At 40.9% G+C, this 24,661-nt stretch overlaps 1 protein-coding gene across 3 annotated transcripts in view; it reads left to right on the top strand.

The window, feature by feature from the left end:
• SGMS1 (sphingomyelin synthase 1) overlaps positions 1-24,661 on the top strand; it is a 419,472-nt gene that overhangs the window by 199,745 nt on the left and 195,066 nt on the right. For 2 of the 3 annotated variants that reach the window (XM_068258841.1, XM_068258842.1), the window contains exon 3: positions 2,104-2,175. The gene's annotated coding sequence lies outside the window, so the exon portion shown is untranslated. Of the gene's footprint in view, positions 1-230; positions 308-2,103; positions 2,176-24,661 lie in introns of those variants that run through there. The other variant, XM_068258843.1, reaches the window with a different exon arrangement.

The following is a 24,661-nucleotide window of genomic DNA, read 5'->3' as shown; positions in this document are numbered from 1 at the left end:
AGCAACTGATATTTTACTGACAGCAACTGATATATTTCAGATCTGACAAAATGTTGTCAGAACTGGAAGGGATCATTGTCAGAAGAAAATAGTGAGCTTCTGAGAGGAACTGATGGCAAGGTAACTATGTAATGTTCATTTGAATTTAACTCATGTGTTTATTTTAAATATTTTTACTCAGTACAGGTTCTCTTTAAGCAAAGGGTCCACAGTGTATCCGCGGTAACCCACACTCCGGCGAGAGAAAGAGCATGGAGGCATGGGGGACTAGCTCCGCTCACTCAACGGCCGTTGGACTTCCTCAGAGGTGAGGATGCCAGCATGCAATCATAGTTAGGTCCTTTGACAAACGTTGAATTTTTTATGGGTTTTTTTAAATTAGTGTAAGTTGGTTCACGTGAATGTATACTGGTTCTACAATAAAGTTTTCCAGTTTGTGAGTATAGTCCTGGCTCCCTTACCTTTTTGTAAAACTTACTGGGTTCTACTGCATCCTGGCAAGTTCACTTAGTCACTTAACATTAGGGTTTTAGAGGTCAGTATTAATCTGTATAATATAGAAAAAACTTAACTTTTTTTTATAAAAGTATCAATGTTCGGTAAGGTATGTAGGCTGCACATTATATGTGATAGATGGATATTTTTATTCACGTTCACATACCTGTGTATTTAAAGGACAACTATAAGGACAGGGATATGGAGGCTGCCATATTCATTTGCTTTTATACAATACAAATTGCCTGGCAGCCCTGCTGGTCTGTTTGGCTGCGGTAGTGTCTGAATCACACCAGAAACAAGCATTTGTAAGATCTGACAATAAAGTCAGAAACCAGGGTTGTGGAGTCAGTCGTGGAGTTAGAGTCGGAGCAATTTTGGGTACCTGGAGTCGGTGATTTCAGTAGGCACAGACTAACCAGCAAGCTCATAGTGACCCAGAACTCATTGGAGTGTGTAAGGGACTACAATGGTCCTAAAAGCCCCCTTACTAAGATGTTAAGAAAAACAAAAGTTTGCTTTCCTAAAACAGAAAGAATTTGCGATAATTCAGGTTGGAGTGAGCTTGAGATGTCTCCCAGTACAGTACTGCTGAATATATGCAAATTAACCATTGTACCCTTAGAAGCTAAACACACCTCCAGAACCGCTGGAATGCAATCAATGCTGGAATAAGGATCAAACCATCCGAAACAGTCTGTATGCATGTTGGATTATTATGGCTCTGTACAAATTAACAAGCTGACACATCATTGCATTCAAGCGGTTCTGGAGGTGTGTTTAGCTTCTAAGGGTACAATGGTTAATTTGCATATATTCAGCAGTGTTGCACTGGGAGACATCTCAAGCTCACTCCAACCTGAATTATCGCAAATTCTTTCTGTTTTAGGAAAGCAAACTTTTGGTGATTTCAGTAAAGTGAGGAGTTGAACCAAATCCATAGCTTTTGTAAAAATTAGACTAAGGAGTCAGAGTAATTTTGGGTACCTAGAGTTGGAGTCGGTGGTTTCTTAAATTGAGGAGTCCGAAGATTTCTGTACCGACTCCACAGCCCTGTCAGAAACACCTGATCTGCTACATGCTTGTTCAGGGGCTATGGCTAAAAGCATTAGAGGCAGAGGATCAGCAGGACAGCCAGGTAACTGGTATTGTTTAAAAGGAAATAAATATGGCAGCCTCCATATCCCTCTCATTACAGTTGTCCTTTAATCACTTTATAATTAAAGTTACGTTTAACTATATTGTATAGATTATCACAGGTTGGCTTTTAAAAACCCTAAAGCCAAATTTGTTTCTGTGTTCCATTGAATTGTAATACAGTAGAATCTTACTAGTAAACTCTGATAGCGTAAAGCCCTGGATATAGTAAACTCAGTCCTCAGCCGGCAACTGCATCTGTATGGATATACAATGTGTCACCACTTCTGATATAGTAGACTACTTTTCCTGGCCCCTTGGAGTTTACAATAAAGGGTTTCTATTGTATATTAGAGGGGTGGCTCTTATCCTGCTATACCTTACCTTGTTTATAATAGGATTAGGCAGCAGTATGGCGCAGGGTTTGGTGAGGCATGATTTGTTCATTTGTTTCTTTTTTTTTGTCTACAGTGATAAAGACTGATGAGGATTTCATCATGGAATTCATCAGCCAAAAGACTGGATCAAAAACATTACTTTGAAGTAGGTGGATGACTTTCTAATGTCCTTCATATGTTACTATTTATATCTATTTTTCATTTGTTAATGAGCTTCATGGCTTTCCGTGAGTAATAATTTTTGCTCAATGAGTTTATTCCCTTTGCAAACCTTTTTTTTCCCATCTTTCAGAAGCGATGACGAAGTTCTTAACGTGACATTTATATAATCCTATGCAGTCAGTTGTGTGCTCAAAACGCTAGACAATGTTTAAGCATCGTAAGCCTCTTTCTTATGACTCAAGGTGTTTCAAAAGATATAATCTACTTTTATTTTAAGCATTTTGAAAGGGGTTTATTGTAAGTTTCCAGGAAGTCATTATCAGTTCATTGTGTTGCATTTGTTCCAAATGTTATGTGCAGTGAATTTTTATAGCCTACCTACTGCCGCTATTGTACTATTCCTCTCCAGTCTTTGGGCGTAAATAATTTCTCCTCGACATCTTCTCTTTGCACATTTCATATTAGGCAGTAGCTGATTAGGAAGCTATGCACAATGGGATATTAACCCAATGGTCTGCCTCTGGGAAAAGGACCCCTCTGTTCACCAAAAAGTTTTGTAATTTAGTTCACTTCATATAATGTACAGTATATCCATTCAGGTTTGGGGTTTATTGCAATTCCCTGAACCTGATGGAATTAAAGGTATATCCCTCATCTGTGATGTCCCTCTTGGGTGTATTCCTTCACCCTCCCTCTGTGGACCGTTTTTCCCCTCTGGGGCCCTTTCTCCCTTGTAACCTATTAACTTTTCTCTTTCTTCTCTTCTCCTTCTATAGATTTATCTCACTTGAATATTCAGTAGAATATTCTGCTATTGAAAATGAAACTGTCATTTGCCAGAAGAAAGATTCCGACTTCCACGTCAGCAAATAGATTGGCCCACATGCAATTCAGGTTTTCTCCTGGGCGATATTTTTACACCTTTGAGAGACCACAAAGATGTATTGCATCCCTAAAAATATTTAAACTTCATTCCAAAAATGTTGAAAATTTTCTGTAAAAATTTGTCATAGAATAATTGTCATAAATTTGCAGGCTTGGTAGCTACACATTGCCGATAGTTATATAAAAATTGCACGTAGGTGGATTTGGCTTGAGGTCTTTCCCAGATCAGTGAGATTTACACCCTTGAATGGATAACCCTTTCTTGAACAGACCTGACAAATTGGGGCGCTTGGTTTAGCTGGTTTCTGCCTTATCCTGACTAGTGATTGTCATGGTATATTATATTAGTATTTTTATGCTCATCTCCTCATTCTCCCTCTGATAACACAATTCTAGGTCCTGCCTTATTCTTCATGATCCCTGGAACTGTCTATATTTATATATCCCATACTATTGTCTATATAGTTTTTACCTTTACACATTATTACCTACCTGTCATGTTCATTACCTTAGACTTTGCTACTTATTGACTTGCCTCAGTAATACCCCCATTATTCTACACCAACAGGGATTGGCTGATGCTGGATAAGTGTAGTTTCTGGTTGCTTGAGAGTTAGTTAAAAATAGGCCTAGCTAAAAAGCAATGCTACACCCCATTCTATATACTGTACATACCAGATACTCTGTATTAATGTACAGTAATTAAAAATAAATTAAGACGAAGGACAGACTTAACTTAATGTAACAGAGGTTTATTACAGTATAAAGAAGTATACAAGTAGATTTATGAATCCTGCAAGGCCAGACATTTTTTTTTGGTTGCTTGAGATTTCTGGTTAACCGGGTACTGGATAATGGGGTCTTTACTATATATCCTCAACCATTTTGTTCTTTTTAATTGGTCAACAGGTGTTATTGTTTTCTCATTTTATTCTTAATAAAAAGAAAGTTGAAGAAAAATAAACTTGCACATACTTTGTGACATCAGTTAGAGGAAGTTTCTGCAGATGGGAACTGGACAATCATGCAGTACAAGCGTGTAATTAGCAGCATGGGCTCCCCTGCTAGCATTGGCTTTACACACAGTAGCAGCATCTGTGACTTCAGAAGCTATTTCCATGATTCGTTATTTATATTGCTAACCGGTGTCTAAAGTTTGCTGCCTATCAGAGGAGGAGTCTTATCAGTGTAATAATAGCTAACCTCAATATGCTTTAAGTTGCTGTGCAATGAGATTTTTTTGCTCTTTTGACCTATGAAATACTTAATGTGTGTCATTCATGTGACATGCTGTTGTGTGTATGGGCCATAAAAGCATATTTCAGTATAAATGGTGATTATCCACCCTCTGAACGCTGTACATACTGTTTACAGATGATTGTTCAGAGAAATGTAATCTAGAAATTGGATGCTTTTTTATTTTAGGCCGCAGTGTTCCTGCTTGGCAATCATTATTACTATTTTTGGGGATCGAGTTTTTTTTTTTGCTGTGTGAGGTATGCAGTGTTGTCTCTGGCCTCTTTTTATGCTGAGTGCTCAACATGTGTGACTTTCTTGACCTCTCAAGATATAGGGGAAAGAGCTGTCCAGGAGTAATAGACTCTTTATTTCTCCTGGCCGACTCTTTCCCCTATACCTTGCGCCGTTACCCTCCTTTTGGAGGGGAAACATCCCTCTTGGACCATTTACAGGTCACTTGAGGTTATTATTGTTTTATCAAGAATGCGATCACCACTAGCTCTGCCTGGTACACGAGTGGAGTCGGGTTTGTACATTTCCACCTGCCGACAGTGGTTGGTTGCCCTTCTGAAACCCACTTTTTTGAGTATAATCTACCTTCACTCTTACAATATTTTCCCACTACTGTGACATACTGCACCATTTGGGCTCCTGTTGTCTCTGTGTTTTTTCCTCCTTTAAGGTGCAATATTTGTTATCCTTATTGACCTCACAGCTGACATGGTGCAGACCTCAGTTTGTCAGCAAACAGAGGAGATCCCAGAACTAGAGTTATTAATTAACTCTAAGCTGAGGATACACTACAGGGAGGCATTAAAACTGGAATACACTAAGCCCCCCTACAACATCACAAAGGCAGGAATATCTCAAAAACTATAAAATATAGGAAGATGATTTTTGCAGCACAACTGAGAACATGCACATCACTGCCCACCCATAACAGTTTCATGTCCGTAGGTTGTTGTATGGGGGCTGGGTGGTGGTATTGTTTTGGAAATAATAAGCGCTATTATCTTCAAAATGAAAGCAGCACACATCTTAATTTTTGCAGCACAAATGGGCACAAATGTAGCACTAACCAAACATGATGGAATTTTTATTTGTGCTGATTGTAGGGGGGCCAGCTTCACAGTGCCTTTTTTTCCCATTCCGCTCAACAGTGTTGACAAATGTACATTATCAACTTTCATGTTTTCTTTTTGTCTAGACTTGTGGTTTAATGTATTCCACATATATATGTACTGCAGATAGAGGTCCTGTTTTGAATAATAACAGAACAAATATTTTCTTTCATCTGTATCCTTCTTTATTCTGCGGACATCTTTATTCTTTTATCCTATGATGTTGTTTTCTTCTGTATACTAATGACATTTTCATCTTGAAACTTTTATCTTCTCAGTTAAAGGTAATTTCTTCTAGCATTGTGCTTTCTTCTTCTGTTCTTCTAACTTCTTTCTACTAATATCTTGTTTGACAAGCCGCACATCACAATACTAAACAGAATCTTTAAGTTCCTACCAGAGCTTTGGTCACATGAAAGGGCCAAGCCTTTGACGAAATATTCTAAGGTACTTTTGCCAGGGTTGCTCATTGTTCCTCATTGCGACTGTTGGGATTCCTCCTCAGTCCTGGCTTCCAAACTAGGGTTATCAATCCATCTATGTTTCCATTTAAGTCACAAACAAAATACTGCTCTTCTGCTTACCATAGACTTTTGTTATGTCATTTTTCTGAATTTTGTTCACCGGACAAAACCAATCAAACCCATGTGCTCCCCTCTACTGCTCTGCCAGTGATCTGCCATTCCTCTGCACTTGCCCCACCCGCCGCATAATGACACTCCTGTGCCACTCCACCCCCTGCATAGGAAGAGAACACATCACTAGCCTGCAGGCTAGCAACACATCGGTACAGACTTGGCCCTGCAGTGTCACCCAAGGGTCGGGTGTTAAAGGGAACTAAGCACCCTTTCTTTCCCTGGAATTTCTCCTGGCTTGTAATAGCTATAGGAGCTGCCATGTTCCCCCTCCCCTTCTTCTCTTCCGTATTTACAGAAGTCAGAGATGCTGTCTTTACACATTCCCTCTAGATAAGCTCTTTGAAGAAATTGTTATAATTACCCACCCCCTCTGTTGATGAAAAGGTATTGCTTTTTGCTAAGGAGTACAATAAAACAATTACTGTATAGTCTGGCGTATAAAGACGGCCCCCAACTTTTCCAGTTAAAATATAGAGTTGGGGACATAATCACCGTTTAAGGCTCCCCCTCTTCCGAAGCAACCAAAATAAAAATTAAAAAAACATCGTATACTGGTGCTATGTATAAACTGATACTGGTGCTGTACTGTATGTGGTGCCCAGTATATAACAGTATATAGGTGATTGACTGGTTGGATTGGTCAACTCTCCCAAAGTGGATTGGTCAGCTCTCCTTGTCTACCTGTTTATCAGAGTGGTACGGTAGAATAGATTGCGCTGTGCCCATAAAACACGCCTCTTTCACCCTTCTGGCCCACCCTTCTATCCTATTTACCTCCTTCTCTGCCTGTCAGATCTCGCACATGTGCGCCTGCGCCGCTTCACTACAGTCTTCAGCAGCGAGATCTGAGAGAGGGTAACAGAGTAGAGAGCATCCCCGGCATCAATGACACCTGGCGTATAAGGCGACCCCTGACTTTTTAGAAGGTTTTTAAGGGTTAAAAGGTAGTCTTTGCGGACGGGCTTGGCCTCAGGCCTGCTGAAGTAGGCTAATAAAACTTAAAGCGTAATAAAACCCAACATTTCTTCTTTGCTCTAAAAAATTATTTACAGCATATTATATACAACCAGCATTTTTTTTAGACCAGCATTCAAAGGGTTACGCAGGGCTGGAAAGTTCAGTGCAAAGAAATGTGGACGCATCCGAAGTGTAGATTATGTTATCTTGTGTTTACTTAATTGTATCAAGTGAGGAATGTGACACATTCTCTAAATGTGGAGAAGCTGCTGGACACAGACAGAGACTCAAAGCATTTCTGAATTCAATACATAATTAACAAAACCAGTTATTAGTAAAATGCAAAGTTAGCTCACAAAGCAAAAACTGTAATTTTGGGAACATATAATTTTTAAATGATTAATAATATGTATGCACAAATGCAAATATGATAACATTATGGCATATGAAAAGTAGGAAACCATGTTTTTATTGAATATTATGTCAGGGTTTTATACCGCTTTAAGTGCTAGATTTTAAATGTAAAATAAAAGATAAAATGGAAATTTATTTTAATAATAAGACATATTGTTGGCATGCATTTTTCGTGTGCTATTGAGATGTCCTGGGTGCTTAAAATGGTGCTTGGTTCACTTTAATCCCATCCGGGTGACATACCTCTGTGTGTACATGGCTTTAGACTTTTACTGTCTTTTCTTTGGATGCTTTGTAATAATGGCACCAATTGTTGAGAATGTTATTCATATGCTGCAGCCTGTATCAGGAGTCTAATTTCCCTTTAAATTCCATCCTACTCTCTGCGCCTGACATCCGCCGTATCTGATATTACAGTGTCTATGTATTTTCAGCTTTCTTATATTAGACATCTGGAGGTACGGAGAGACTTTGAAATGCAAATGATCATTTCCACTCGTTATTCTAATTTTCTGGGTAAGGCTTATAAGCTTTTTCATTCCTCGGATGTTTTGCATATTATCTGAATGGCACATGTGAAAAGTTTTCAGATTGGCCCAGAGTCAGAAGCTACACTCCCTGCTGCGAGTCTGTAATATAATATAATATGTAATATGATTTCTGCTGGTTTCATCCTTGTGTTTACTCCATCACTGTACTTCTACTTTCATTAATAAAGTGTTGCGTATCTGTATACTGGCTATACAAGTATTATAGCAAATCTGTATCATTAAAAATAAAGTGTCCAGTTTGCAGATAGCTATGATTTCTCTAACATTGTGCATTTTCTGCAGCACTTCTTCTTGTTAAGCTGGGCAGCATGGTGGCGTAGTGGTTGATGCTCTCGCCTTGTAGCGCTGGGTCCCCGGTTCAAATCCCAGCCTGGTCAACATCTGCAAGGAGTTTGTATGTTCTCCCCGTGACTGCATGGGTTTCCCCCGGACACTCCGGTTTCCTCCCGCACCCCCAAAAACATACAGAAAGATTAATTGGCTTCCCCCAAAATTGGCCCTAGACTACAATACATATACTACACTAGACATATGACTATGGTAGGGATTAGATTGTGAGCCCCTCTGAGGGACAGTTAGTGACAAGACAATATACACTGTACAGCGCTGCAGAAGATATCGGCGCTATATAAATACTAAATAATAATAATAATAAATGCTTGGAATACATGGTTCATTTTTTAGGTGATTAGATGGTTCGATAGATAATTTCTGACATGTCTGATCTCACTTTTGACGCCTAATGGCAATCGGCGAAAATTGTGTTTAATTTTGCTAGTTCGGCCCCCTGGCACGCTCAAGAACAGCGATATGGCCCTTGGCCTAAAAAGTTTGGACAACCCTGCTTTAAGCAGACCTGGGACAGATGGAGTCATTTTAGCAAACATGCATTTTGTTGGAGGAAGCCATTGCAGATGTTTGTTAGCGCATGCATAGCCGAACAAGGTATTCACCTCAAATAATGTTAACCTAAGGGCCATTTCCGTTGTGCATGGCATTTGTCTTGCTAGTTGCACAGCTATAGGAATTCACATGCGTTGTCCATTTTTTGCTGCGTGCCATCTGATTTTTTTTTTTATTTCCCCCTGCATTCGAATTGGATAACGGCCTATTGATTTCCATAGGCTGCTTTTCCCTGTCTGAATCAGCATGCGGGAAAACGCAGCAAATCACCTCTAGTATATATGAGTCCTAAATCTTAACACTATGTATACTAATAACCTGGAGAATGGATTTACATTTTGAAGCTGACCTTTTACAGTCCTGAGTATGACATGTTCTCGCTTTGTCCAGCCTTTTGCAAAGCACCATAGTCCCTGTTAGTTATAAGGAGCTTATGTTTACCTCAGTGCCCAGATGGGAGTAACTTATTGTGTGTGTGTGTGCGTGTGTGTGTGTGTGTGTGTGTGTGTGTGTGTGTGTGTGCGCCATTATTTTGTGCATGATGCATGTGAGTGGTAGGTGAAGTAATTCTTGCCCAGCACTTTTTTCTTAATTGATTTAGGTGGGTCTATATTTATATGTGTTAAAACTCCTGCTAACACTACCGCGTAGTGTAATTGAATCGGACACCATGTGTCCACATTCCTAAAATTATCCACAGATTTAGTGACCCACTTGATGGATAAAGTCAAATACCTACTGCAGCAGTGTGTTTTTTAATTGGGTTTAAATCGAGTCATTTGGTTTTGCAAGCACAGAGTTATTTGTTTACTGCTAGAAATAGTACTGATGAATGGCAGTGGTACTCTGATCGCAGAAAGACTGCCCTTATCCCACTTTAATTTGAACATAAAAGGTTAGAAAAGAATTGAATTTGTCTATATTGCCTCAGCAGGGTTGTCTCCCTCTTCTAATGAGTTGGCATGCCTTTATTATTAATGTCTGTGTCTAATGCCTTGACTTCTGCTAAGTGCCAGAATACTTTGTTCTATTCCACTGGGGTATAATACAATCTATTAGCTGAACTTGTGCAAAGCAGACAAAGTTTTTGTAAGTTGTGCCAGTAGAACTGTGAAATGTTATTTTATGGGAATTGGCTGCGATACTTTACTTATAGAACACGAGAACAAATAATAATGTACAGGTAGTTCTTGAACTACGAATGACCCCCCCCAATACGAAACGGCCCAAAAATGTGAAATTTGATTCTGTGGGAACAAGTAAAAAAAAACACATTTTAAAAAGACCTTTTAGTTTTTGAGGAAAAAGATTTTTTTAAAAAATCAAAAAGAAAATGTTTTTAAACTGGTAAAATTACACTTTGGTGTGATACACTAGGGGCACGGAGAAGCAGAGGTATCACAGAAGGGTACACTGTAGGCATGGAGGAACTGAAGTGACACAGGAGGCAGAAGGGGGCATAGAGGAGGTACAGGTGACAGAGATGACACAATGTTTAGACTTAAGATTCAAGACAGATTCAGGTTAAGAATGAACCTACAATCCCTATCTCGTGCGGTAACCGGGGGGGGGGGGGCTACCTATACAGTGTGTGTGTGTGTGTGTGTGTGTGTGTGTGTGTGTGTGTGTGTGTGTGTGCGTGCGCGCGCGCGCAATGGAGCTGTCTATAACTACCCTACAGGCAGACTGATCTGTATCACAATCTGTCGTGATGGCCAAATCTGGTAGATGTAGGTATTTGTGACATCTGCCTTGTGTAGTAGTTCATGGAAATCATTTTCAGGTCTCGTTGGTTATTTGCCTGGACCACCGCCTTGCAGATCATAATTACAGCATGGATCACATGTAACACAGTGGCGTAGCTAAGGAGCTGTGGGCCCCCGATGCAAGTTTCACAATGGGGCCCCCCAAGATCTCTATACATAACAATTGATATGGCGCACCAAAACCTGCCAATGGCAACTACAGTGTCAGAGGTGCAAGAAGGGAATGGGGAACAGCTTGTTAATAATTACCAGTATTCAAAGTATCTATAGAAGTGATTATTATGAGCACATGACCATTAGAAAGCTAATACTGCAGTTGATGGAGGGCCCCTTCCCTGAAGGCCTGTTTTTAGTTACTAAGAGTACCAAAAGTCAGTATCTCCCCTGTGGTCTTTAAAGTCTCCCTGTTGGTCCTTTAATGGGATTTTTTTTCCTGATTGACCAATAGAAATATTCAGGAAGTCAGCTCTCCATTAGAGTTGTATTTATTACATTTGCTCAAATTCTGAAATGACTAATGGGTTTGGTGCTTGTCTGAAAGATTTTTTGCTTAAAGATTGTTGTTATTTGTCTTGTTGCTGTCTTGTTTATTGTTATTATTTTTGATAAAACAATACAAAGAATAAAAAAAAATTAATATTGACCGTATTTATAATACATGCAGCAACAAGCAAACATAATTGAATTCTGCCAGGGGAGCCACCAGCCAGGTTTTAGGATTACAGTATAAGAATTCAAGCTGAAAGTCCTGAGAAATGGCTGCATCTATCCAGAGATAGACCTCACTGAAGATGAGACAAGACAAATAACATTTATATTGCGCTTTTCTCCTGCACTCAAAGCACTTGAGCTGCAGCTGCACTAGGACCCGCACTGTCGGCAGTAGTAGTGCTAGGGAGTCTTGCCTAAGGTCTCCTTAATGAAAAGGTGCTGGTTTACTGAACAGGAAGAGCCGACATTTGAACCCAGGTCTCCTGTGTGAGAGGCAGAAGCCTTAACCATTGCTACTGAAGTATGGCATCTTCCTGTTCTTTGATATTAGCGAACAGGAAGTGACCCAAAGCCTTTTAAAAACTAAAAACAAAGATGGTGTAATTATGTTGTAAGTTGCTGCTGCATGAAGTAGGCTCCTTAGAAAACGTGTATTGCAACATTTGCTGTGGTGATCGTATGTTTGTGTATGCTTGCCTGTGCATTGTGGAGGAACTAAACACTTCTGTGGATGAAGCTTATGGAGGTGACTTCATATTGTGACACTAATTACAGTTTTAAGGTCCACCAGGCCACATCCTTTCTGACAGGGCCACATCCTTTCTGACAGGGTTCTATTAAATGATTCAAGATCTATGACTTGAAGTACCACTCTGTAGGGCTGTTATTCTGTTTAAACCTAGGCCCTTTGTCATGGTCAATAGGCAGTTCTGCACTTCAAATATGGGAGACATCTCAAGCTCACTCCAACCTGAATTATCACAAATTCTTTCTGTTTTAAGAAAGCAAACTTTTGTTTTTCTTAGCATTTTAGTAAGGGGGCTTTTAGGACCATTGTAGTCCCTTACACACTCCAATGAGTTCTGGGTCACCATGAGCTTGCTGGTTAGTCTGTGCCTCTCGGATTCACAAGCCCTACTCCATAGAGCCAAATTAATCCATGCCATGCAATGATGAGGATCAAACAATCCGAAACAGTCTGTATGCATGTTGGATTATTATGGCTCTGTACAAATTAACAAGCTGACATATCATTGCATTCCAGCAGTTCTGGAGGTGTGTTTAGCTTCTAAGGGTACTTTGGTGGTTAATTTGCATATATTCAGCAGTGTTGCCCTGGGAGACATCTCAAGCTCACTCCAATCTGAATTATCGCAAATTCTTTCTGTTTTAAGAAAGCAAACTTTTGTTTTTCTTAGTATTTTAGTAAGGGGGCTTTTAGAACCATTGTAGCCCCTCACACACTCCAATGAGTTCTGGTTCACCATGAGCTTGCAGGTTAGTCTGCACTTCAAATATGTCCACATCTGTGCGCTTCATCTGTGCTTCCATGGTTGTGTATGTACTTTGAATAGTGGTAATAAATAACTAAATACTCCGCTTTCCCTACTTATGTCTCTCACACTGGGACTGTACTCGGAAGGCAGGTTTTGGCACTTGGTATATATTAGAGCTGGATCTCTTGGGTTCTCTAACCTTAGCAAATCAACATTTCTGTATTCATTTATTTATTTTACTAAGTGACCTGAGACAGGTTTGCTCTTGCAGTATTGCCTAGATCTGTTTTAACTTCTATAGGTGTATGTGGGGTTCACTGGCCACATTAGCAGGTAGAAGAGGACAATTATCACCAAAAATTGTAACATTTATAATAAACCGGTATAAGAAATACCTTTTTTTCCAGTGTAAAAAGCACTATAAATTTCTTGTCTTCTATATTGCTGTCAGTTACAATAAGCAGTAAAAATCAGACAGATCTGACAGGCTTTGGGCTAGTCCATCTCCTCATGGAGTCTCAGTATTTCCTTTATTATGTAATGCCCTGAGGGTTTCTCAATATTCCCATTCTTCTTGGAAAGGATTTATACAAAGATGTCAGCCAGCCTCCCTACTTATTTGCGCACTATTTTGGCAGTTGAACTGAGCAACTGCCATTCAGTAAGTGCTTTTGAAAACTCTGAGAATCCCCCATGAGGAAATGGAGTAGTCCAAACCTGTCAGATTTTTACAATCTATTGTGACAGCGACATAGGAAAATTACCATTTATAGTGCATTTTACTCTGAAAAAATGTACATTCTAGATAAACGCATAGGCATGCATTCAAACTTTTACATTTTTTTGTGTGTGTGATAGCAGTTCTTTAATTCTTCAAGCCTCTCGGAGCATCGTGTCCACAGTCTGTCAGTCTTGCTGCATTTATTGTGCTATACCACTCTGTGCTCAGCGCTCGCCATTGGGAATGTTTGAGGTGTCTGTATTATTCACTTGTGTTTGTACAGCGTCACAGGAAATTATGACACTGTGTAAATAATTAATCACAGCAATGGAGAACTGGCTGAAAATCAACCCAGGAGACTTATTTTCCAACAACGGTGTCCTGAGGTCATCCTTTGTTGTCTTTAATGTGTCAGCCATGTACTCCGGCCAGTTATATTATAAACCTGCTGAAACCGCTCATGTCAAGGATTGTAAGCCATATATTCAGAACAGAGTCTAGGAATATTAGAGTCAGGGGGATTTTTTCCTTGAGAGCTTGTCTCCGCTGGGAAATGCATGTGGGGGTTGGGGGCAGAAAATAACACAAATAACATTTCAATCCATTGTAGCACAACAGGTTTGCATAGATGAGAGTTGACATTGTGTAGAAATGCGTTTTACACTGCTAATGAGGAAAGCGAGAAGAAGAGATGCCTAGTGAAAGGAGAAATACAGCCACCTCTAAATATGTTTGGCATACGCAGTGCCTGTGGTTTGTAATGCGCTGAGACACAAATGTTCCTGTGGCTGTCATTGATGAAGCCATTAGTGCTTATTTAGAGACTGCAGCAGGTCACAGCAAGACTTGCTCCCGATTTCAACATGATGTCAGGGACTGACTACTGGGCTGCTGCTCATACTAAAGCTGTCATGGTAGCCTGCCTGTATCACAGGTCTCATAGGTACATATGTAATGGCAGAAACAAGAGATATCGGACTCCTATATTATTATTATTATTGTTTTTTATTATAAAGCACCAACATATTCCATGGCGCTGGACAGAAACAAACAAAACATGGAGTACTAAATAATACAGACAATGGTATACAGCAATATGCAAAATACAGAGCTGATACAAAATACAGAAACAGTACAAAATACAGAATTGGTAATTACAGTGACAAAATGAATAAATGTGTAACACAATTCCAAGACAGAAAAGAATGAGAGAGCCATGTTCTTGCGAGCTTACAATCTAAAGGAATGGGGGGGAGGGGGGGGCAAGATGTAGGGTAATATCCAATATTCATACTTAGAGGGAGTGTGTTTTAGGTTACTGGTATCTAGTAGGAGTACAACTTGGTTAGAAACCAAAGGGGAACTGCTAAGGTAGAGCTTTTGCTTGACGGAAAAAGCGAGTTTTGAGAGCATGTTTAAAGATATCAAAGTTTGGAGAGTGACGGATGTGATGTGGCATGGGATTCCACAGGAGGGGTGAAGCACGTGCTAAATCTTGTATGCGTGAATACGAAGAGGTGATTCTGGAGGAGGACAGAAGTAGGGCATGTGCAGGTCTGAGATTGCGGTTGGGTTGGTATCTGGAAAATAGTGAGGAAATGTACAGGGGAGAGAGAGATTGCAGAGAGCTTTGTAAGTAATGCTGGGTACACACTATGAGATTTTCTGGACGATTTACTGTCAGATCGATTATTTCCAACACGTCCGATTTGCTTTCCGATCAATTTCCGAGCATTCTCCGATCGATTTCCGTGCACTTTAATAGGGAATCGATCGGAAAGCAAATCGGACATGATGGAAATAATGGATATGACAGTAAATCGGCCAGAAAATCTTATAGTGTGTACCCAGCATTAGAGTTAAGAGTTTAAACTGGATCCTCTGGTTAATTGGTAGCCAATGAAGAGCTTGACAGAGAGGAGCAGCAGAGGAAGAGCAGGAAGAAAGATGAATGAGAAGCATTGTTAAGCATACCTAATATGGTCTATTGATCTATGGTTTATTCATTGACATCTCAGGATTAACAAATAGGTGTCCGTGTATTTGAATATTGAGAAGGCAACTCTTGGGTCGAAAACTGTAGCAAAAAATAGTCTGTCCCTTAATATATTTGCAAAGAGGGGTTCTAAATCATCAAACTCCATTTCCTGGTATCCATATACTTATCTTATATGTCTTTAAAAGTTTAAAATGAGAACAGAGCAGCACTGTGACGTAGTTAGCACTCTCTTCTTGCAGCGCTGGATCCCTGGTTTGAATCCCAGCCGGTTACTATCTGCACAGAGTTTGTATGTTCTCCCCGTGTCAGCGTGGGTTTTCTCCAGGCATTCTGGCTTCTTCCCACATCCCAAAAACATACAGATAAGTTAATTAGCTTTCCCCTAAAATTGGCCCTACGCTGCAATTGACATATGACTATGGTAGGGATAAGGTTGTGAGCTCCTCTGAGGGACAGTTAATGACAAGACTATAAACTCTGTAAAGCCCTGCTGAAGATGTTGGTGCTATATAAATGCTAAATAATTATAATAAAAGCAGTTTAAAAAGAAAGTAGGTATTGGCTTTACTTTAGAAATACCATTGTTGAAAGTTCACAATTTTATTGCAAGATTATTAAATGTATCTGCGATGCTGACATCTTTACTGCTGGCAAGGTGAATCACTGTGAAATTGGGTTTTTTTGTCCCTCTGAAGTGAGAAGAAAAATTACATGATCTCCCAGAGTGCTCTAGGGTAGAAGGCTGCATGACATTATAGCTTAGACTAAGCATCACCAGGAGAGGGTGGGGTTACAGTGGGGTGCGAAATTTTGGACAACCTTGTTAATCGTCATGATTTTCCTGTATAAATCGCTGGTTGTTACGATAAAAAATGTCAGTTAAATATATCATATAGGAGACACACACAATGATATTTGAGAAGTGAAATGAAGTTTATTAGATTTATAGAAAGTGTGCAATAATTGTTTAAAGAGAACCCGAGGTCGGTTTGAAGAATGTGATCTGCATATAGAGGCTGGATCTGCCTATACAGCCCAGCTTCTGTTGGTCTCTCAAACCCCCCTAAGGTCCCCCTGCACTCTGCAATCCCTCATAAATCACAGCCTCGCTGTCCACATGTCAACATGCAATGTGTCACAGCGGGCTGTGTTTTTCTCTATAGTGTCAGTCTTCTGCTTTCCCCACCTCCTGCAGAACTCTGGTCCCCGCCTGCCTCCCTTCCCTCCCCGCTGATTAGAGGGAAGGGAGGGGGGCAGGGACCAGAGCTCTGCAGGAGGCGGGGCGAGCAGCCGAAACTGACACTACAGATGTAAACACAGCCAGCACAGCTCGGCTGTGATCTATGTCTGATTGTAGACTGCAGGGGGACCTTAGGGGGGTTTGGGAGACCAACAGAGGCTGGGCTTTATAGGCAGATCCAGCCTCAGTATGCAGATAACATTCTTCAAACCCACCTCGGGTTCTCTTTAAATACAATTTGGCAGGTGCATAAATTTGGACACCCCACTGTATATACCAATATACTACAATAATTAGATATAATTATACTGAAACCAGTATAAAACAGTAAAAATGGGTATCCTGAGTAATTGACTACATTCTACTATAGTATATGTCATTACAGTTCCTCTTAAAAGAGACTCTGAAGCGAGAATAAATCTCGCTAAAAGAGACTCTGAAGCGAGAATAAATCTCGCTTCAGAGCTCAAAGCTAGCAGGGGCACGTGTGCCCCTGCTAAACCGCCGCTATCGCGCCGCTAAACGGGGGTCCCTTCACCCCCAAACACCCCACTGCAACACTTGGTCGCAGACTTAGTCGCTCCTGGAGGCAGGGCTAACCGCCGCAGCCCTGCCTCCAGTCGCGTCTATCAGCGGCGCATCGCCGCCTCTCCCCCACCCCTCTTAGTGAAGGAAGACTGAGAGGGGCGGGGAAGAAGCGGAGATGCGCGCTGACAGACGCGCGTGGGGCAGGGCTGCGGCGGTTAGCCCTGCCCCAACCAGGAAGCGCTCCCCCGCTGCACCGAGGGGATTTGGGGGATCAGGGACCCCCGTTAAGCCGCGGGATAGCGGCGGTTTAGCAGGGGCACACATGCCCCTGCTAACTTTGAGCTCTGAAGCGAGATTTTTTCTCGCTTCAGACTCTCTTTAAACCCTATTTGAAAATCTATGGAATGACTTGAATGTTGCCATTCCCCAATGGTCAACATTCAATCTGATTGACCCTGAACAGTTTGGAAAGGTAAAGAATAAATACTGCATAATCTAGATGTGCAAAGTTGGTAGAAAAGTATCCCAGCAGGCTCAAGGCTAATGGTAGCCGTACATCTAGCGATCTTGGCGTCCAATCGACCAAGAGACAGATCTATCTCTGATCGAATCTGATCAGAGAGAGATCCATTGGCCACCGTAAACCGCAGGCTGATTTCCTGATAGATTTCAGCATGAAATCTTGCGGGAATTGACCTTGTGACATTGTCCCATACTACTGTCCCACTAATGTGTTGTGTGTGTGTGTGTGTGTCTGGTGCTCATGCAGTTATACTTTATCTGCTGCTGTCAGAGCTGAGTGTCCTCGTACAAGTGCATTTGTACCCCCATGTGGTTGCTGGCTATATAGCACGTGGGGTGCATGTGTGGCATCACAAAGTGCCCCATGAACTATATGTCGGCAGCACTTGGGTCGGGAATAGGCCAGGTGAAGTATAACTGCATGGGGGGCGGAGGCTGGGGTGTTGAGGGACAATGGCTGGGGTTTCTGTTCATCATTTGTGATTATCCCATGCCGTTACACCGTGCACCAGATTGAGCATGACGGCCTGAGATTTTCCATCATGTCTGATCTAATTGTCAATTGGGCATGCTCTAGGCGGCCCCTCATTTTCATCAGATTTGATAATTATCTAATCTGATGGTCGATCAGCTGCCAAGTTGACAGATGTATGGCCACTAACTATTATATATTTCACTTGGCTGTTTTAAGTTGGTACAGTTGGAAAAATAAGTGTCTGTGGCTCTGTGTGTGTGACTCTGTGTATATGTCTGTCTACGTATGTTTCTGTGTGTGTGCGTATGTTTCTGTGTGTGTATCTGCGTATGTCTGTCTGTGTATGTTTCTGTGTGTGTGTCTGTCTGCGTATGTTTCTGTGTGTGTGTGTGTCTGTCTGCATATGTCTGTCTGCGTATATCTCTCTATGTGTGTGTCGTTATTTAGGCTGCAAAGTAGCAAGATATGAACTATTTGAAGAAGGTGATATTTTGCTACACCCACTGTATACTTTACACACGCCAACCATGTGCACAAGGAAATTTGCTGTCTAGTAATACGGATTTAGATTTTTACTCGCAGTGTCTCTGGAGCAATTTAAATTCAGTTTGAAATACTATACATTTTTCTTAATGCTTTAGTCACCACAGCAAGTATTCTTTGTGGAATGTGTGGTGATTTTAATCATCCGATGTCCTGTGGCATGCTAAGAATGGTGATGTGCACTGCTGTGCATCCACTACAAATGTACCATTTCTTTTTAATGTGGTTTATTAATGTTACACAATCCTATAGCGAGTCCCCTTCTTTGGCAGTAAATATCTATGGCTTGAGGGAAAAAAGTTCATGATGTGGTATTGCAAAGTAAACATTGATGATGTGGTATTGCAGAGTAAACATTGATGATGTGGTATTGCAGAGTCTTAAAGTAAATCTTAGACATTAGTAAGAAAATAATTTACTGTATTTTTTGCATGGCTCTGGAGTCGGTACAAAAATCATCCGACTCATCCGTTTATGAAATCTCCAGGTACCCAAAATTGCTTTGACTCCGACCCCACAGCCCTGATTTATTGGTCTATAAGACTCACTTTTTCTCCCCCAAAAGTATGGATATAAGTTACTGCATCTTATAGTCCAAATGCAGTGAGATCCTGGCTTGTGATTGCCTGCCAGTGCGAACCTCCAACGTGCTGCAATGTCGTGGACTCCCTGTACTCTGCCCATGCAGAGGAGGACACAAGGACAAACTGACGACACAGGGGGACACAAAGGGGCATAGAGGAGGACAGAGGCGGACACGTGGGACACAGGAGGACACAAAGGGGACAGATGAGGATACATAGAGACACAAAAGGTACAAGGGGGGCGTGAGGTACAAAGGTGGCATAATCCACAAGATTCACCATGGATGCACCAGGATTAGTATAAATTTTTCCCCTGGTTTTTGTCCTCTAAACCTGGGTGCGTCTTATGGTCAGGCGCGTCTTATAGTTCAAAAAATACGGGTATACTTGCCTGGGGATTCCTCCAGTCCCCTGTGCTCCATTTGCTCCCTTGGTGATGGTCCTGCCCTCCGTGTTCCGCTGTTGAGTCCACGATCTAGCCAGATTTCTTGCCACTACGGATGTGCCACCTAGCCGCGTGTGCCCCTGGATTGCGATCCCGTAGCGAGGTTAATGTCTACACGATTTGTGTGAGCGCAGAACTCTTCTGGGTATGGAAGCGTAATCGTGGGTGAATGCGACTGGAACTGAAGATGTACTCTCTAGATTCTTGGTGAAGAATGTCTTAGCCAAGACCACTCTGGCATATGTACCGAACGTTAGAGGAGTCTTTTTGATTACCTATTGGAGTTTACGTCTGGCATGAAGGAAATATGGCAGCTGCCATTTTTGGCCTATTGTAATTGATAGCTGCTTGTCAATGATCTATTCATGCACAAGGTACTGATAGATTCCGGTGGAAAAGTCATTAAAGGTGTGAAATATAATTTTTCCTTTTAAACGCCAAAATACAACTGCAGCCTGTTTGTAAAGTTGCTAAGTGACCCCTGGGAGAGCACTGAGTACTTTTTCCCCTGATGAAGCCCCCCATTTTGAGGGGGTTAAACATGTTGGGTTGGTGGTGGGGGGTTTGCTATTTATAGCATTACCAAGGAAACGGGTCTGATCCATACTAGAGAAGCCGAAACAAGTGTTTGTGGATCCATATTGTGCACCTCTCCCCTGTTCCTTGTTTTGTTCCATTTCTAATGATAGTATCAGAGCCAGCAAGTTTTAAGTTATCACAATAAAAGTTATATTTTAATGTTAGTCTCCTCCATCAGGTTAAAAAAAAGTGTATAGCTTGCAGGAATCCACAGGAAGGTTTCACAACTAAAACAGTGGAATGCTAAAGCATCCCTTAATTTCCTTGTACACGCTTGCCTAATCAGCTGAAAGCTGTGAAGAAATGTTCAGTGTTAACTGGTGCTTTTCAGGAGTGAGTTCACAGGGTTCTGAGGCCCATTTGCATCTCTTTATCACAAAAGCGTATTCATTTCTATCCACAGCACTGAATCCTGGTTTGATGCATTAACGTGGAGTAGCCCTTGAAACGTGCCTGCTTTTGAAGGCTTGAAACCATCACGAAACCTCTGGTAGGGTTCTAGTATGCAATGAAGTGCACCAGCTCTGACTTCAAAGGTTCTTATCAGCAAAGTTTGTTTTAATCTTGTAGTTGAGGCTCACAGCTGAGGTCTTTGATGTCGAGGAAACACAGTGCGCCAGGGGCGTAGATTTACTGCATGCGTTCATTTACAGCGTGTTGGTGTTTTCATTAATTTTTGCTTTTGTGGAGGTTAAGATGAAAGCTGACACTTTATTAATTTTTGAAATGTATGGGTTAGAACATATAGAGACTATTCCCAGTAGAAGCCTGCAAAATCCACATCTGGAACATATTTACTCAGATACGGCCTATTCAGGGTTTTCACTGTTCAAGCTAATTTCCTGTGGCAGCAGCACGATTGTTGTCTTAGCTGGAATGTATGTGTCATTTCTCATATATATAATCTTATAGACACCCTTTAAATGAGCAGCTGTACTGAATACTGCCTAATCTGGAGAAAAATCAGAGATCTTTGGGATGCTTATCCCAATGTGACATCTAGTAACTGGATGTTGGTAATCTTGCTTAGGAATGTGGACAAAAGTGATTATTAAGTTGTGGACATAGTAAAGATGCCATAGACATTAGGTATCTGGAGATCTCATGGATGTGGGTGATGTAGCCTCAATATTACCAAGATCTCGGTCCAATTGAGCAGCTGTGAGATGTGGTGGAGATAAAAGTCCAATCTGTGGAGGTCCAGTCTTGCAACTTACAGGACACAAAGCAACTTTGGTGAGGTTTTGGTTACCGCAGAGTTCCTCAACCCTGTCTTCAAGGCCAACCAACAGTACCTGTTTTGCAGAAAACCACAAAAAAATCACAGGTGCGCTAATCAGTGTTTCAGTAGAGCCGGATGAACTACGTCTGTGGATTCCTACAAAATATGCACTGTTGGTAGCCCTTAAAGTGAACCTGAGATGAAAGCCATCTCAGATTCTATACTTACCTGGGGCTTCCTTAAGCCCCCTTGATTAATGTGTGTGTTACATTCAATTACTGTTATTTACAAATCATGTAGAAGTTTATAGTGTTGACACACTTCTGCAACACTTTATAGAACAAGAAGAACAATTTATATGTAAAGGTACCCATACCCCCTCTGATCAAATCTGATTGGAATAGATTCCAAAAATAGGTTAGTTTGATCGAATTTCAAATTATTTTGACTAACAATTGGTTGAAAGTAGTGATGGAACAGGGTAGAAAATCTACATCGATCGGGGGCGGGACAGGATCAGTAGTCTATCGGTGGTCCATAGCGTTAAACTGCACTGAATAGTGCAAAGCTGTGGTTTAATCAATTTTTAATAGAGTCCCTACTGGAAACTATTGCAATTAATGTGCAGTGTGTTATAAGAATCAGTTCCGACCAGATAGGAACTAATGATTTTGGAACGTTGCCTGGAAACCTATATGTGTATGACCAGCTTTCCTCCTACTAATTATGCAGGAGAACAGAGGCACCAAAAGGATAAAGGTAAGCTAAATGAGCTTAAAAAACCAAATTATTGGTAAATAGAGGTGTCACAGAGGTGCCTGGCTCTTCTACCTACCACATATGCTATTGCTCCGTTGTTCTTGCCTGATGAAGCGGGATCAAACCTGCGAAACGCGTTGCATATTTGGAGTTAATAAATAAAATATATTGACTGTCTTTACTACAGTCGTCGTGTGTCTACTTGGAGGAGGTAAGTCCACCACTACCTCCTCTATTTACTAAGAATTTGTTTTTTTAAGCTCATTTAGCTTCCTTTTATCCGTTTGGCGCCTCTGTTCTCCTGCATAATATTGAGTCCACCCTGGGTGGAGGGTTGAACCCCCTTTTTCTCATCTACAGAGAGCGATTTCTTATTCCTGAGTGGGGTCAGGAAAATCTCCCCACCTGCTTTTACAGTGGTTGCCTAATGGTAACCCTGGTTTGTGAGTATTAATATTTACTCTATCTAGTAACCATTTACCAGTACATATTACACTATTGGGGCTCTTGGTGTTCCTTGTTTTTATCCCTACTACTGATGTCTTCCATCTGGGACCAGCTAACCTGTTTTCAGATTGTGAGGTGCAGTGGACAGATAACCATAGAAATGTATCTGCAGACACACGCATGCACAAACATACACACACACAGCTTTATATTATTAGACTGTCTCCTTCTTTGTTAAAACCTAGTCTTTCAAGTCCTTCTCTTATGAGGCCAAGAATAGCAGCACTGCAACAAAGGGAAGTACCGGTACCTGGGGAGCGGTTTTGGCATCACCCTGGGGGTCAGTGAGCACACACCTATTCTGAAGAATGGACTTCTGAGAAATTGACGTTTCATTGCTTACTGCTGTCTTCCTTTTTATAGCAGTGCTGTAATCACAAGCCAAAAATAATAAACATTCTGTTATTTTGTCAGCCAGACGGTATGAAATGTATCTTAGACTTTTGTACTGTTTGTTTTGAATTAAAAGGGCTTATAGTTAAATTTGTGGTGGCAACATGAAGGTACCCAGTTATGTTATGAAAAGCTACATGTATAAATATATATTAAAAATAGCTTTCAAATAATTGTACTTGCAAAGTGTAGTATTCCGTGTACATTCAATATATTCAGCCTCTTTGCTGTGTTCAAGCAGTTCTTCAAGTTTAAGCCCTGCAACTGTGCAGAAGGAATGGTTAATGAGATACAAAAGAAATGGCACAGGAGTATGCAAAATTTGTATGCAAATGCATGCAGTTTGAAAATGGACTAATTGAATCCCACCATGGTGGGAATTGATTGGTCCATTTTTCAAGCTGCATACATTTGCAAACCAAATTTGCGTAATCCTGTGTCAACTATTTGTTTGCATCTCATGGACCCATTCCTACTCCTCAGCAGTTCCATAATAATTGGTATTTGGAGTTTCTGTTGGGAACTAGGAACAATCTGAGGCGGGTAATCATTGCCCCATACAAGGTTCACACAGACCTTTTATAACTCTCAAATGTAGTAAACTCACAAAATTCTGTAATATTTTTAAATTCAGATGGTTCTAAAAAGCCTAGCAGAAGAAATGCTCTTATTAACAGCCGCACTCAAAATAGTTCTTCAAAACTGGCCTCCTTGTTAATCAATAGACACTCAACCTCATATAACATACATTGACAACAGTCCCATTGAGGGATTGTGGCTGGAGACAGCGCAACTAGAGACCTGACCTCAGTTTTCTTCTACTTGATCCAGCAAGCGCAGGCAGGTCACAAGATACGAACTGAGTTGTGCAAATCAGAAGCAAGGTGACAGGTTGTCATTGTAGATTGTCCTTCTCTCCTGCAACAAAATCAATCTTTACAGGCAGTGTGTGGACAGCTAAAGACTTACAGAGCCCATTACTGCTCCTCCCTCTCCCCAGACTAAAAACAGCTGTACAGGACTTTAGAGGGAATTTCAGTACTTTCTATACAAGAACATTTAATGGTGGAAAAACATTGACTTAGTTACTTTATAGTATCATTGTTCATCTGTTACCCAGGCTGCTGGCTAGTTAGGCCTAGAACCCCAGCAGTGCAGAACAATCCAAACAATCCATGAGGAGAGTTGCAATTGAATGGGGTTTGTAATATGCAAATCATTACATTCTGTTCATATTTTTGGTAGTTGGGTTCTGAATGATCAAGACGTAATCACTTGCTTGCTGGATCAAGCCAATCTTAAGTCATATTTGGACTGCTCAAGGACTACTTGGGTTAACAGGATGAGACTGTATGCAAAGACAAAAAGTCTGAAGTGTGTACAGCAGCCATGTCAGTGTGATGTATAATCTGATTCATTCAGCCCACACACAGAAACCTAATGACCTTCTAAATGTTTTGTCACTATCCTGTTATCAGGAGTATTCGTTT

This window comes from Hyperolius riggenbachi, chromosome 10 (assembly GCF_040937935.1).
Source record: "Hyperolius riggenbachi isolate aHypRig1 chromosome 10, aHypRig1.pri, whole genome shotgun sequence".
In the NCBI taxonomy this organism is placed as follows: Eukaryota; Metazoa; Chordata; class Amphibia; order Anura; family Hyperoliidae; genus Hyperolius; species Hyperolius riggenbachi.
Note: the sequence above shows the minus strand (reverse complement) of the source record. Positions and strands in the feature narration are given on the sequence as shown.